Raw genomic sequence first — 13,076 nt, forward strand, 5'->3', positions numbered from 1 at the left:
CAGCCTACTTGGGAGAAGAGAACTAGATGAAGAGATAGGTTCCCCGAGACTAAAAAGGGATTTTCCTGGGTTCAGAAAGGAAGATAATTTTGTGCGCTCTATAGAAATAGAGATCTTTACCCACAGCCTCATGGCAGCCTCTGGGTTGATTGAGAGGAGAGAGATGACTTCATGGTGCCCTAGGGAGGTGGGATCCCAGGCTCTGAGATTTCCAGGGAAGCCTCCAAAAATTTCAGTCAGCCAATAAGATGAACTTTGGTGTAGAATCCCGTTTTAAGGGAAGACAAGGAACTATGGATATAAAAAATAAACTTAAAATGCTTAATTCCTTGCATAAGATAGTATTTTATCGAGGAACCTATAGCAGAGTGGCTTAACATAACCTGGTTTCAATTACTGAGTTCAGACCATGAATTGCATATTTACTTGCTGTGAGTCTTGAGGAAACATGTAAACTCTCAATGCCTCAGTTTCTTCATGTTTAAAATGGGAATGGTACTTAATAATACTAAGCCTACTTCAGTATTATGAGAATTAAAGTAAATAATATGTGTATATCTGGTATGATGAACAAGCAAGACTCATGAGATACAATTAGAAATCATCCTTATTTTAACTTCCCACTATCCTTTTAAAATTTATTTAGAAGAGAAGTCCTTCTTCTGCTGCTGGCTGAAAACACAGGCTGATGGATGAATTTTCTACTTCATTTTAGATATTAAGACCTTTTTCAGATTTCAAGGTTGCAAACATAATCTTAATTCTGAAAATGGTCTGATCCCACATACCAGTAAAAACTCCAAATTTGATTTAAAGTTCAATCTTCCCCTCTCTTTCATCTGAAAGATGGGAAAGGAGGGAAGGAAAGCTCTCCCTTGTTTGCTACTGCTGTAAGATGGCATTGTACACACTGGGCCTGGCAGTTAAATATGGATGACTCCTTGGCCATTTTATATATCCTTCAGGGCCCCCATGAGAACTTACCAATACAAGCCGTGCCTTGTCTTCCAGTTGCCACTTTCTCCCTCACTCCCTCAGTCCCCGTTTTCTTTTCTTTTTCTTTCTTCTTCTGGAGGTCCACAGAGCAGACTCTATTTCCTTCTGTCCTATTACTTCCCCAGACAGTCCTCTGGGATAGGTTTTAAAACAGCTCCATGCTGGCACATGGTAAGTGTTTTTTAAAATGTCATTATTATCACTACAGTTGGAAATCACAGGTTTGAGAGGATTGTATGAAAAGACATATTTATCTAGTTCCAAATTAGGCACCTTATACTATAGATACATTTTAAGAATGTTTCTTTAAATGAAAATTTGACAATTTGATGCTTTTCCCACATACCTATTGTAAGTACCATACATGAGTTTACAAAGTATGAATGGGCCAACATAGGATTCATTAACTAAATATATGTGGATTTTTATGAAAGGGGCATTGAAGGCTTCCTGAAAGGAGGCAGCATTTGAATTAAGCCTTGGAATTTGAAGAGGGTTTTACCATGATAGGCCCAGATGGTGGGAAGGGGAAGGAGTGGGAAACCAGAGGCAAAAGAAATGTGTCTGGAGCTAATACTCATGAGTGACAGTGTGTTACAGCAGAGGTTGATTACAGGTAAAAGTTAAAGCTAGTATTGACTGAGGATTTCCTGAGTGCTTCATTTGGACTACTTCATTTATTCTTCTCAAGTTTGTGAGGTAGGTACTGTGAGTATCCCTCTGTTATGCATAAGGACAGTGAGCCTTAGAGAGGTGAGGGTAGTGGCCTGAGTTCTCCCAGCTGGAGAGGGCAGGATATGGGATTAGATCTGGCTGTCTGACCTGGGCAGGGCCATGCCTAGCTACTGCATTACACAGGGCCCTTAGTTGTTAGGGGTTGTAGGTGACATTCACAGTACACATTGGATCATAAAGAAGGTTCAGGATGGTCTGCATAAGAAAAAGTTTAATTTTATACATCAATCTTTGAAAAACTTACAGTTTTTCACTATATAATACTTTAAATAATTTCCTGCCATTCCTTTCTTCTTCTTCCCTTCCTCCCTCCCTTCTTTCTTTTTTTTTTTTTTTTTTTAGCAAGTTGTTATTAATCCAGGGACTGTGTTAGTCCCAGGATATATAATGGTGAACCAAAATATATGCAATCTCTGCCCTCATGGGAATTATATTCTCGGGGTGGGAGGGAGATAGATATTTAAATAATTTCTAAGATTAAACTTACAAGTGTGACTTTTACCTAAATGAATGGAAATTTGAGCTATTACAGCTTAAAGTGGGAGCTTTGATTTAAAAGGCCAGGGGAGAATTAGTGACTTTGAACCAAGTTCTGAAAGATAAATGAGAGTTACCTAGATGAAGCAGGAAGAGAGGAGTGCCCAGGCAATAGGAGCAGCATATGCAAAAGTCCTGTGGTAGGAAGAAGAATGGGCTGTAAAGGCCTGAGTGGCTAAATCTGAGCATACCGGAGTGGGACAGTGTACAGAGCAAGACTGGAAAGGTGTGGGGGCCTGGTCATGCAGAGTCTTGCTGTACATGTTAGAGCTTGATATATATCCTAAAGGCAAGGGGTTCTGACTTTTAAAATGAAGCATTTTAAGCAGGGGTGGCCCCATGCTCAGATTTCATTTTGAACATATAGCCCTAGCTGTCCTGCGGGGAGCAGACTGGAAGCTAGAGAAGTGGAAGGAGTTGGAAGAAGTAGATTATTCAGTCAACCAGGTGAGAGAGGCATTGCTTAAACCAGGGGGTGGCAGTGATGAAGGGAGATGGGGGGATTCAAGAGATGTTTAAGGGGTGAAATCAACAGGACTTTGGGATTGACTCCATATGAGGGGTGAGAAACAGGGGTGGCGTTAAGCAGACTCTATGTTTCTGACTTGGAAACTGGTTGGTTTGCAATCATTGAGAAAAGGAAGGCTAGCAATAGTTTTGTTTTGTTAAGGATTTGGTTGAGAGTAGCAGGGAAGACCATGAATTTTGAGTTAAAGCACCTTTCAGATCTCAAAGATTTTTGGTAATGGAGTTTTAGCTTTGACTTACAATTTATCCCACCAGTACCCTGCCTCTAATTTCCCCATTCCTGGCTCAGTTCTTATCCTGTGGGAAAACTGGGTCATCATAGACTGACAGTCAAGGGCTGCTGTCCAATCGTTCACTGGACATGCCCTATAGCCCCTCAGATTCAACCTCTCCCTCCTGCAGATCCCAGAGCCAGCCTGGCTGCCCAGAGGAGACCTCAGATAGCTCAGGTGCTCTAGGCTTGTTACCTCAACTCAGACTACAATGTGCGACCCCTCCTGATGCTGATAAGAGCTGTCCAGCTGCTCCTACCTCGCTTCACTCTTGCTGGTTTGGCTTTATCATCACTGGCTCCCCTCTGCCCATGTCTAGTCAGCCACCTCCTCTCCACCTCCTTCCCAGCAGTTCCCAGCATGTATTATGGAGGGCTCCACATTATATGACTGGCGGAGATTAATCATTCCTTCCTTCCTTCCTCTGGTCCTTCCCTCGGTCCTTCCTCAGAAACAATTCATCATTCTCAAGTGAAGCTGCTAATCTGAAAACTCTCCACCAGATGGCACCAAAGCATTATATTCCAAGTATTCGGTCCTCAGTACACCTTCAAGAAAGCCCAAAGGTTCCACTACTACGAGATGATAAAGCACAGCCCTAGGTGCCAGTTCAACAGAAATTAAAATTCCCACTCGAACCTCCCAGAATATTTGGTTTTGGATTTTGGAGAGAGAGAGAGAGAGAGAGAGAGAGAGAGAGAGAGAAAGGGAGAGGGAGAGGGAGGGAGAGAGAGAGAGAACCTTTCTCAGTAAATGATCTTTATTTTTTATTTTCTGCTCTTTAGAATCTGGATAAAAGACTATGATGGACATTACAAAATGAGGAACATGAATATTTTCAGGGACACTGTCATTTTCACTTGTGTTTGCTTCACTGTCCTTTTCTTAGTGCTAAAGCTTTGCTTGTTACAGAACAGCATGTCAGGAATAGAAATACAATAGCTCCCCCTTACCAAAGTAATAATTAAGATTAAGTGAAAACAAATGTATGCATCCAGCATCCTAGTTAAACAGAAGAGTAAAATTAACCATTTTCTCTAGTTTTAAAATGTAACTGTAATTTTTTTCCGTTTCAACATTTAGCTATCATTAATATAGCAAAAATAGTATGAGTGACCATTTAAATGATTAAAACAGTTAATGAAATTAACATATCTTCTTGGTATTATCTTCTAACTGTGGGATAGTTTTTTCTTCAATCAACATAATTAACAATTATGTTGTTGATGACAGTTTAAGAGACTTTGAGGGTTGTTTGTTGTTGTTAGTAATATTTCAGTGGCTTAAAAAATACCACACCCCTTATAAATTAACATTTTTAACTGGGTGATCAAATGTCTATCTGGCGAAATTTAGTCAAAACTTCATATGAGGGGCTTCCCTGGTGGCGCAGTGGTTGAGAGTCCGCCTGCCGATGCAGGGGACACGGGTTCGTGCCCCTATCCCGGAAGATCCCACATGCCGCGGAGCGGCTGGGCCCGCGAGCCATGGCCGCGGAGCCTGTGTGTCCGGAGCCTGTGCTCCGCAACGGGAGAGGCCACAGCAGTGAGAGGCCCGCGTACAGCAAAAAAAAACAAAACAAAACAAACCAAAACAAAAAAACCAAAAAACTTCATATGAGGAAATATCTTTAAGGATTTGTTCTTTCAAATTTGGAGATCTGGGTACTGAGTGATTAAAGACTTTGCCAGGGGATGGAAAATGGATAAAGAAACAATAGATGTTAAAATTTACTATTTTGATTCTTCTTTGGAGGCAAAAGAAATGATCTATGAATAAATGCACAGCATGAAGTGAATTTTAAAAATGAAGACATGTTAAGAAATAATTTGATGTTAACTCAGTCTTGTGTATATGTTTACAATATTTCGTATGTATATTCTTTTGTAAAATTCGGCTGGCCAGCAATTGTAACATGCACATACATATACGTAGAGTACATAAATATTCCTTGTTTTGCAAAGGTGTGTGTGCATGGGGGGTGGTGCTGTGTTTTTCCACTGCACAGAATAGAATGTGTCTTGCTCAAGAGCTTGGATGAATGTCTGGCTGCTTCCTTACCCTAGGGAGTCATCTAAACGTCCACAGTTCCCAAAGTGCTTTGGGATCACTTAGGCTAAAAGATGCTACTTATTGTGAAGCTATCTTGTTTTATTCCTAAAGGAATTTCGTCATTTTATATTTGTAAAAACTGTCAATGCATCTTTCTCAAAATGCAATTATCTGAAAGAAGCAAACCAACACAGAGTGGACCCCTTGTCTTCAAAGTCATTTTATTAAGAGTAAATTAGACTGAAAAAGTGATAGTCTGAAATGCATTTGCAATAGATTGCTGTCAGCCTTGCTACCTGTCAAACAGAGAGGCCTGAAGTTTCATAGTGACATATGGATTAGCCCAGTCTTCCCTGCAGCGTGAAAACAAAAGACAATTGGTGATGCATGGGGCAAACTCATCTTAAAACAGAGATATCAACAAAGGAATATGACAGCATGAAAAGACAGAGTGCAGCCTGCTGTCCACATTTACAAAGAGATTCTGTCTGAATCCATAACTTCAATACACTATGAGACAGAAAAAGAGAAAATACACATTAAGTGTAATTGTTCATCGGGTAGTTTGCTATAGCAAATGCTGAATTTCATTCTCAGAAGGGAGAAAGAAGTGGGAACAATGGATAAAATAGCTGCAGTTATAAAGAGTCATTAAGAAGAACCATATGGAATTAGAATTATTTGATTTTTTAAAATCATCCATCATAGGGACTTCAAATGAATGTTCAAAATTCTCGTCCATTAATCAATTGAAAAAATAAAGGCTGAAGTCACAAAAGAACCTCAAGAGGAAAAAACTCTTTTCCCAGTTAGAGCTTTAAACTAGACTGGCAAGGTCATTTAGTTCAGGGTTTGTGTGAAAAAGAAGTGCATATCAAAGTTAGAGAAAATCATACAGATCTGCTTAGGTCTGGGAAAATACAGTATGGATTTTTTTTTAACACCTCATGTGAACAATTACATAGGCCACTTGTATGACCAGTAACTTACAATTAAATAGAAATGAAAGTTCCTCTCATAGTCATTTTAATCCATACATCCTAAGGGACTCAGAAAACAAGTGTAATAACTAACACGATGCAAAAGTCAGTGAAGGAAAATGGTGCATTGAATTATAGAAAATGCTGATTTTATAAGCTTAGGATTAGATGCTAAAAGACCAAAGTAAGATAGTTTTGGAGTTATGCGGTGGCCACCAGAGACCCATGCAGAGCTCAGAAGGAAAAGTTCAGGAAAGGGCAACTTTGGGGTATCCTGAAGGAGTTTGCCTATGGGACAGGGGTCAGTGATGAATGCTATTTTGTCAAATCATCACCTGCGTGATGGCTTCCTTTGGCGACAGGGCTGGCTCTGCAGATAGGAATAGGCAGCTGCCTACAGAGGGTCACTTAAAATGGGAACTGGAAGCCTCGGTGGGGTGCCTTGAAACTCCTGTGATTAGTCATGTGTTAAGTGTTCATGGATATTTTACACAAGTGGAGGATGGGGGCATATTTTCTAATTAATGTATTAGGGAGCTTTAGGATATCCATGTCCTTCCTAGGAAAGTGCAGAGTCCTGAAGATAATAGTAAAATGGAACAAATGAGTTTTGGGTGTTTTCCTTGGCTGAGCCAGAGGACACACATATAAGATACTATTGATACATCAGAAGTCATGAGGTTTTGGAGGGGGTTGTGGTTATCAGAAATCGGTAGGGAAGTAGGAAATAAATTAAGGGCATCAGTGGAAGCATTTCCAAAATTCATAATTTTGCCTTTAAGCAGAGTTCTTCCCGGAGAATTTAGCTTATTGATATTTGCTTTAGTACTCTATGGCCTTAAACATGCATAGGAAAATTATGCAGGAATAAAATAGACATGTTTGTTGTACACTTTACATCATTTTTTAACACTTGTGTTTTCTTGTAATGTCCCTTTGTTTTCTCTATTCATTATATCTTCTGTCAATAAATGTTTCTTTTTGAGTAGCATCGACATATATACACTACCAAATGTAAAATAGATAGCTAGTGGGAAGCAGCCGCATAGCACAGGGAGATCAGCTCAGTGCTTTGTGACCACCTAGAGGTGTGGGATAGGGAGGGTGGGAGGGAGACGCAAGAGGGAAGAGATATGGGGATATATGTATACATATGGCTGATTCACTTTGGTGTACAACAGAAACTAACACAGTGTTGTGAAGCAATTATACTCCAATAAAGATCTATTAAATATAAATAAATAAATAAATAAATATCTCTTTTTCCCACATACCCTTAGGAATCAGCTTTGATTTCTCATTTTTGGAATCTAAACTCACACCCCCGAAACCACAGTGTGTACTCTTCTGACATAATTGCTGTTGATTTCGTTGCTATTAGATTTGTTCTTGTTGTTGTTGTACCAGTGTGGCTACACTATTATCTGAGCATTAACACACTGTGTCAGATAATTTTCAACTGCATAAAAGGGATCATAGTCGATTATCCAAATGAGGGTTTATTTTTCTCTCATAGAAAATAGACCAGGATCAGCCATCCAGGACTTTTACAGTGGCTCTTGTTGACATCAGAATCTAGATGCTTTCTCTCTTCCTGCTCCTCCATTTTTGGCTTATGACTTTTATCCACATGGTCACCTCATGAATCCCAGATGTTTGATCTCTAACCTTTCCTGAGCATTACAAGTGGAGGAGGAACAGAGCCACATGGAGAAAGGGTGGTGTCTTTATCAGGAAAGCAAAGCTCTTCCAGATATCTCCAGGCATCTGCTTACATTTTCTTCACCCAAACTGTGCCTGATGACCATCCCTATCTTGAGAATGCTTGGAAATACAGCTTTTAGCTGGTCACAAAACCAGTTCTCTATTTGTATGGAAGAAGGAAAGACTAGAGATATTGGTAGGTGACTGGCAGTCTCTACCTTACACTGACTTTTCTGCAGAGTATATGTAGAGTGGAATAGGAAAATGCATTTCTAAAAAGATCCCATATTTAACTGCTTAGGGTATAAAGAAAAGATCTTGGAGGGAAATGTAGAGCAATGGATGGATGGTTGAAAATTCTAGCCAGGAATGTTGAAGAGGTTGATGTTTGGCCCAAGTGCACCAAGAAAGCTATTTTTTTATTTTAAAAGGGTTAGACGTTGACTTGTTTGGAATAAAGGAAGAGGCACAGGAAAGAATACTAACATGAAGGAAAAGAAAAAGATAACCATGACTTGTTCCTTCATAATGTTTGAAAACCAAAGATAGGTAGGTGAATTTCACCTGTCTGCACCACACATGGGGCTGTAGTGATGAATAAAGGCAGACAGAACAGGCCACTTTTGGCTTCTTGACTCTTTGCTGCTTGGGTGACTCAGTTACTTAGCCTCTATCCCCATGTCTGTGAAATTGAGACATTGGCTATTCCTATCCCATTGCTTTGCAAGATTAAATGTTATAATGCCCAACCCATAACAATCCATCAAACCATGTTAAGTATCATCATCATTAATCTTATGACTGCAGGCCTGGAAATTATTTCACTGATTCTGGCTCTGTCTTCACACAGCTGTTCTGTGTGATCTTGGACAAGTCATTTAACTCTGGGCGCAGATTTTTTATTTCAGTAAAATGAATGTAGTAATATCAACCTCATGCATTAGTTGTAACAAACAAATAACAGGCTTATGTAAAAATGCTTTAAATGGAGAATCTTTATACCCAAGTGTGAGATATTATTAGTGTTACTATATTGCCTATACTTTTTTCCCCTTTCCTATTTGTTACTTTTTTTTTTCTCTACTCTCTGCTTACTTTCTCAAATGAAATTGGTACAGGGTAGAGTAGCTAATATTTGGAATCTTTCTAAAAATGAGAATTGACAAATATGGATGGTATTCCATCAATCTGTAGCCTCTAGTGCCCAAATATTTATCTGTGAGAAACTGAGCTGTGGTCTAAAATACTCCTTGTGAGTTTTAGCTCAGATGGAAAAATTGTGTTTTCAAGCTGTGTGTGCCAGAGACCAATGTACTCTTCTGACATGCTACACGTTCTAACTGCTTCCTTTCAGCTTTGAAAAGTATTAAAATTGTCTACCGTTATGATAAACAATTCCCATTTAAAACAATCTCAGCTTGGAGAGTCTGCAGAGGAGAACAGTGCAGATGATCTGCCTCTGCTGTTGGGAGTTGTCACTGATCTCCTCTGCCCCCTGCCTCAGCCCTGGGGCAATTCCACATGCATTCGGCCTTAACAGCCCCACAGTTCCCACAGATGTTGTCAGCTTTAGTCACTTTAAGTGGTCTCTGGTAGGCAGTAAAGAAATGGTTTCAGTAGGATATTCTTAATTTTTAGAGTTCAGGTAGATACTAACACATTCCTTTTATGCCTCCTACATAATTTTCTATTAGTGCAATATATTGAATTTCTATTCCAATTTTCCATAATTTTATTTAAGGGACATTTAGTACTTGATAACAGCTTTTTCCAGATTGATGCAACAGAACTTTTGTTTTTCACCATTAATTCTAAAACCTTAAAAATGAGGCTGAGTAATGGCTGGCATTTTTCTTTTTTATGTGTTAGGAAGAAGAGTTCTTTTTTTTTTTTTTTTTTTTTTTTTTTGCGGTATGCGGGCCTCTCACTGTTGTGGTCTCCCCCGTTGCGGAGCACAGGCTCCGGATGCGCAGGCTCCGGACGCGCAGGCTCAGCGGACATGGCCCACGGGCCCAGCCGCTCCGCGGCATATGGGATCCTCCCAGACCGGGGCACGAACCCGTATCCCCTGCATCGGCAGGCGGACTCTCAACCACTTGCGCCACCAGGGAGGCCCGGAAGAAGAGTTCTTTATATCTGGCTTCAGCTCTCCTTTAGTTTATCCCTCTTTTCTGCCCTTCTTTCTTACCCTACTTATAGACAAGATCAATGTTGTTCAAGATGTTAGCCAGCACTTAGGCAAAGCACATGGGTGCCATTGTCTTATATGATGCCTGTGGTTTGGATCTCATTCTCAAGGACACAGGACTAGGGGACTCAATTGACTGGATGCTGAGGACGTGGTTCACAATCCAGAGACCCACTAGGGATTTCTTTACAAATAAGAAGGCCAATATACTAATTTATAATAGAAGATATTTCTTATCACAAGAATATCTATGACTAACCATCCCAGGTATTAGCAGGCCCACCCCTAACTGTGTGGGGCTGAGACAAGGGTACTAATCGGGGCCCACATACCATGTAAATGTTTAGGAGTAATAAATTAATATATGATTGATCAAAATATGTTCTGTCTTCCTACCTTGACAAATGTACCTTCGTTATAATCTAGAAGGCCAGGTTAGGATTAGAATTCTTCACTTTCCTTGTGGGGAGGAGCCAGCTTCATGGCTCCCAGCCTCCACGCCTACGCTCGCCAGCCTCTGACCCATCTCTTTTCATCCCTGGATCTTTCCATGGCCTGCCAAGCATCTCACATGTAGGTTGTGAACACCTCAACTGACACAAGCACAAGTTAATCCATTCCACTAGCAAACAGCCACCCACTGGCCATTCCTCTGCCTGGCTTTGGGAGGTGAGACCCAGGGAAGAGACAGTACAGACTAGTGAGGCAAACTTGGAGCCATTTAGGTAGGAACTCTAGGGTCCTGGGCAATCAGAACATGATGCTAGAGCCAGCCCAGATGCCCAGAGTAGACTTAAGTTGTCTCAGGTGCTCTAGGCTGGTGACCTTGACTCAGACCACAATGGAGGGGCCCTCCTAACACTGATTAGTGCCGTTCAGCTCTTCTGTCCTTGCTTCAGCTCTTGCTAGTTTGGCTTCATCACCACTCACTTCTCCTCCACCCCCACCATCTGGACTACTGCTCTCCTCTGTCTCCTTACCAGTAATTCCCACCATCCCACACTCTCCCTGCCCCTCCACTCTGCCTAGAAAGCTATATGAACTCTCAGATCCTTGTTTCCAGAAAGGACAAACATCAATTACCTTTAATCAAATAAATTTTAAGTCTGCAATCTGGAAATTCCCCTGAGTCACCTTGCCTGGATTTGGGGTGGGTCCCTTAACTCCTCAGTTATCTGTTCTTAGGAATTTCCTGGGTTTACATACCTATTACTGATCTCATCTATTGCATGAGCTTCCTTAACTGTTATGAAAAATCATTAGAAGTATTTCACTGGTTATCAGGATGATCTTAATATAACTTTCACCCCCCATATTCTTTTTTAAAAAATTTTAATTGAAGTATAGTTGATTTACAATGTTGTGTTACTTTCTGGTGTACAACAAGGTGATTCAGTTATACATGTATATATATATATATATATATATATATATATATTCTTTTTCATATTCTTTTACATTGTGATTTATTACAGGATATTGAATATAGTTCCCTGTGCTATGCAGTAGGACCTTGCTGTTTACCTATTCTATATATAGTAGCTTGTATCTGCTAATCCCAAATTCTTAATGTATCCCCACCCCATATTCTTTTTTTTTTTTTTTTTTTTTTTTTTTTTTTTTGCTGTACACGGGCCTCTCACTGTTGTGGCCTCTCCCGTTGCGGAGCACAGGCTCCGGACACGCAGGCTCAGCGGCTGTAGCTCACAGGGCCAGCCGCTCCGCGGCATGTGGGATTCTCCCAGACTGGGGCATGAACCCATGTCCCCTGCATCGGCAGGCGGACTCCCAACCACTGCACCACCAGGGAAGCCCCACCCCATATTCTTAAGTAAAGACTTAGTATAAATTCCTCCTCACTATTATTAAATAACCACTTCAAGTTCCTCACAAGAATCAGTGGTTCTCAAACCCTAGGAAGTATCAGAGTCCTCTGGAGGGCTTGTGAACCCCAGATTACTGGCTGGGGAATATGTGTGTATGTGTGAGAATTTCCATTTGTAACAAGTTTCCAGGTGATAATGATGCTGCTGGTACAGGGGATGCACTTGGAGAACCACTGCTCTTCGTGTGCACTGTTCAGTCTCCTCTCATTCACTCTTCAGTACAGCACAATCTATCTTCCAACCTCGCCATCTACTGACATTGCTCTGACAAGAGTCACCAGTGCTCTCCTATGGCTAAATCCAGTGCTTAATGGCTAAGTCTAAAGGACACTTTTCATGTCCAATAGATTCTTAGGAATTTTCTGATGTGTTTGATGTGATTTACCCCTACTTCCATATTCCTTCTTTTGAGTTTTATTTCATACAACTTTCTGGTCCTTCTACTGGTCTGGATGCTATGCTTTTCTTGCTTCACTCTCCACCTGGAGGGCCTCTACCCACTCATCTTTCTAGACTGGGGCCCAGTGTCACTTCCTCAAAGAAGTGGTTCCTTTTCCTGTCCCAGAAACATGGATGACTCTTTCTTTTTCTTTCCCATTCTACTCTACTCATGCTTATATCATTCTCTCTGTAATGCCTATAATGGCATATATTTACTAGTCTCCTTACTCAGGGGAGTAAGGATTTTGATCAGATTTTCTTTTGTTCTTCCAAGTATTGCTAAACAGTAGGTGTAAAGGCTTCCTATGGTTCCTTATATCCCTGCTGGGTACCAGTGCCCACTCTCATTCTCTGGGATGTAGCAAAGGTATGTTTATGTGAAGCACATAGAAAGGGTAAAAGCTAAGTCTTTGGATTGGGACAGATGTCAACTGCTTTGTTTCCCCTTGACAAAGTGCTGGTTGCCCATGAAGTGAAATCCTCTACAGATGCAGTTTCCAGTGGCAGGAACTGTTAGCATTATCTTGAGAGTGTGGAATGTTTTGCAGACCTGGTAGTGTGAGGATGAAAATTCAGCTCCCATTCATCTCCCAGATGCCTGAACAATGCCATAGTTGCCCTTTGCTGAAAATATATTTCAGTTTGCATGGCTTTAGTGGATTTGGCCCTCTCTTCCCTTTCTCATTAAACTCTCTGCCCTCATCCTTTCCCCTTTCATCTCTCCTCCCTGAAAGAAAAGGAGAATCTTTATCTTTGA

The sequence above is a fragment of the Mesoplodon densirostris genome, chromosome 5 (genome assembly GCF_025265405.1).
Source record: "Mesoplodon densirostris isolate mMesDen1 chromosome 5, mMesDen1 primary haplotype, whole genome shotgun sequence".
Lineage (NCBI taxonomy): Eukaryota > Metazoa > Chordata > Mammalia > Artiodactyla > Ziphiidae > Mesoplodon > Mesoplodon densirostris.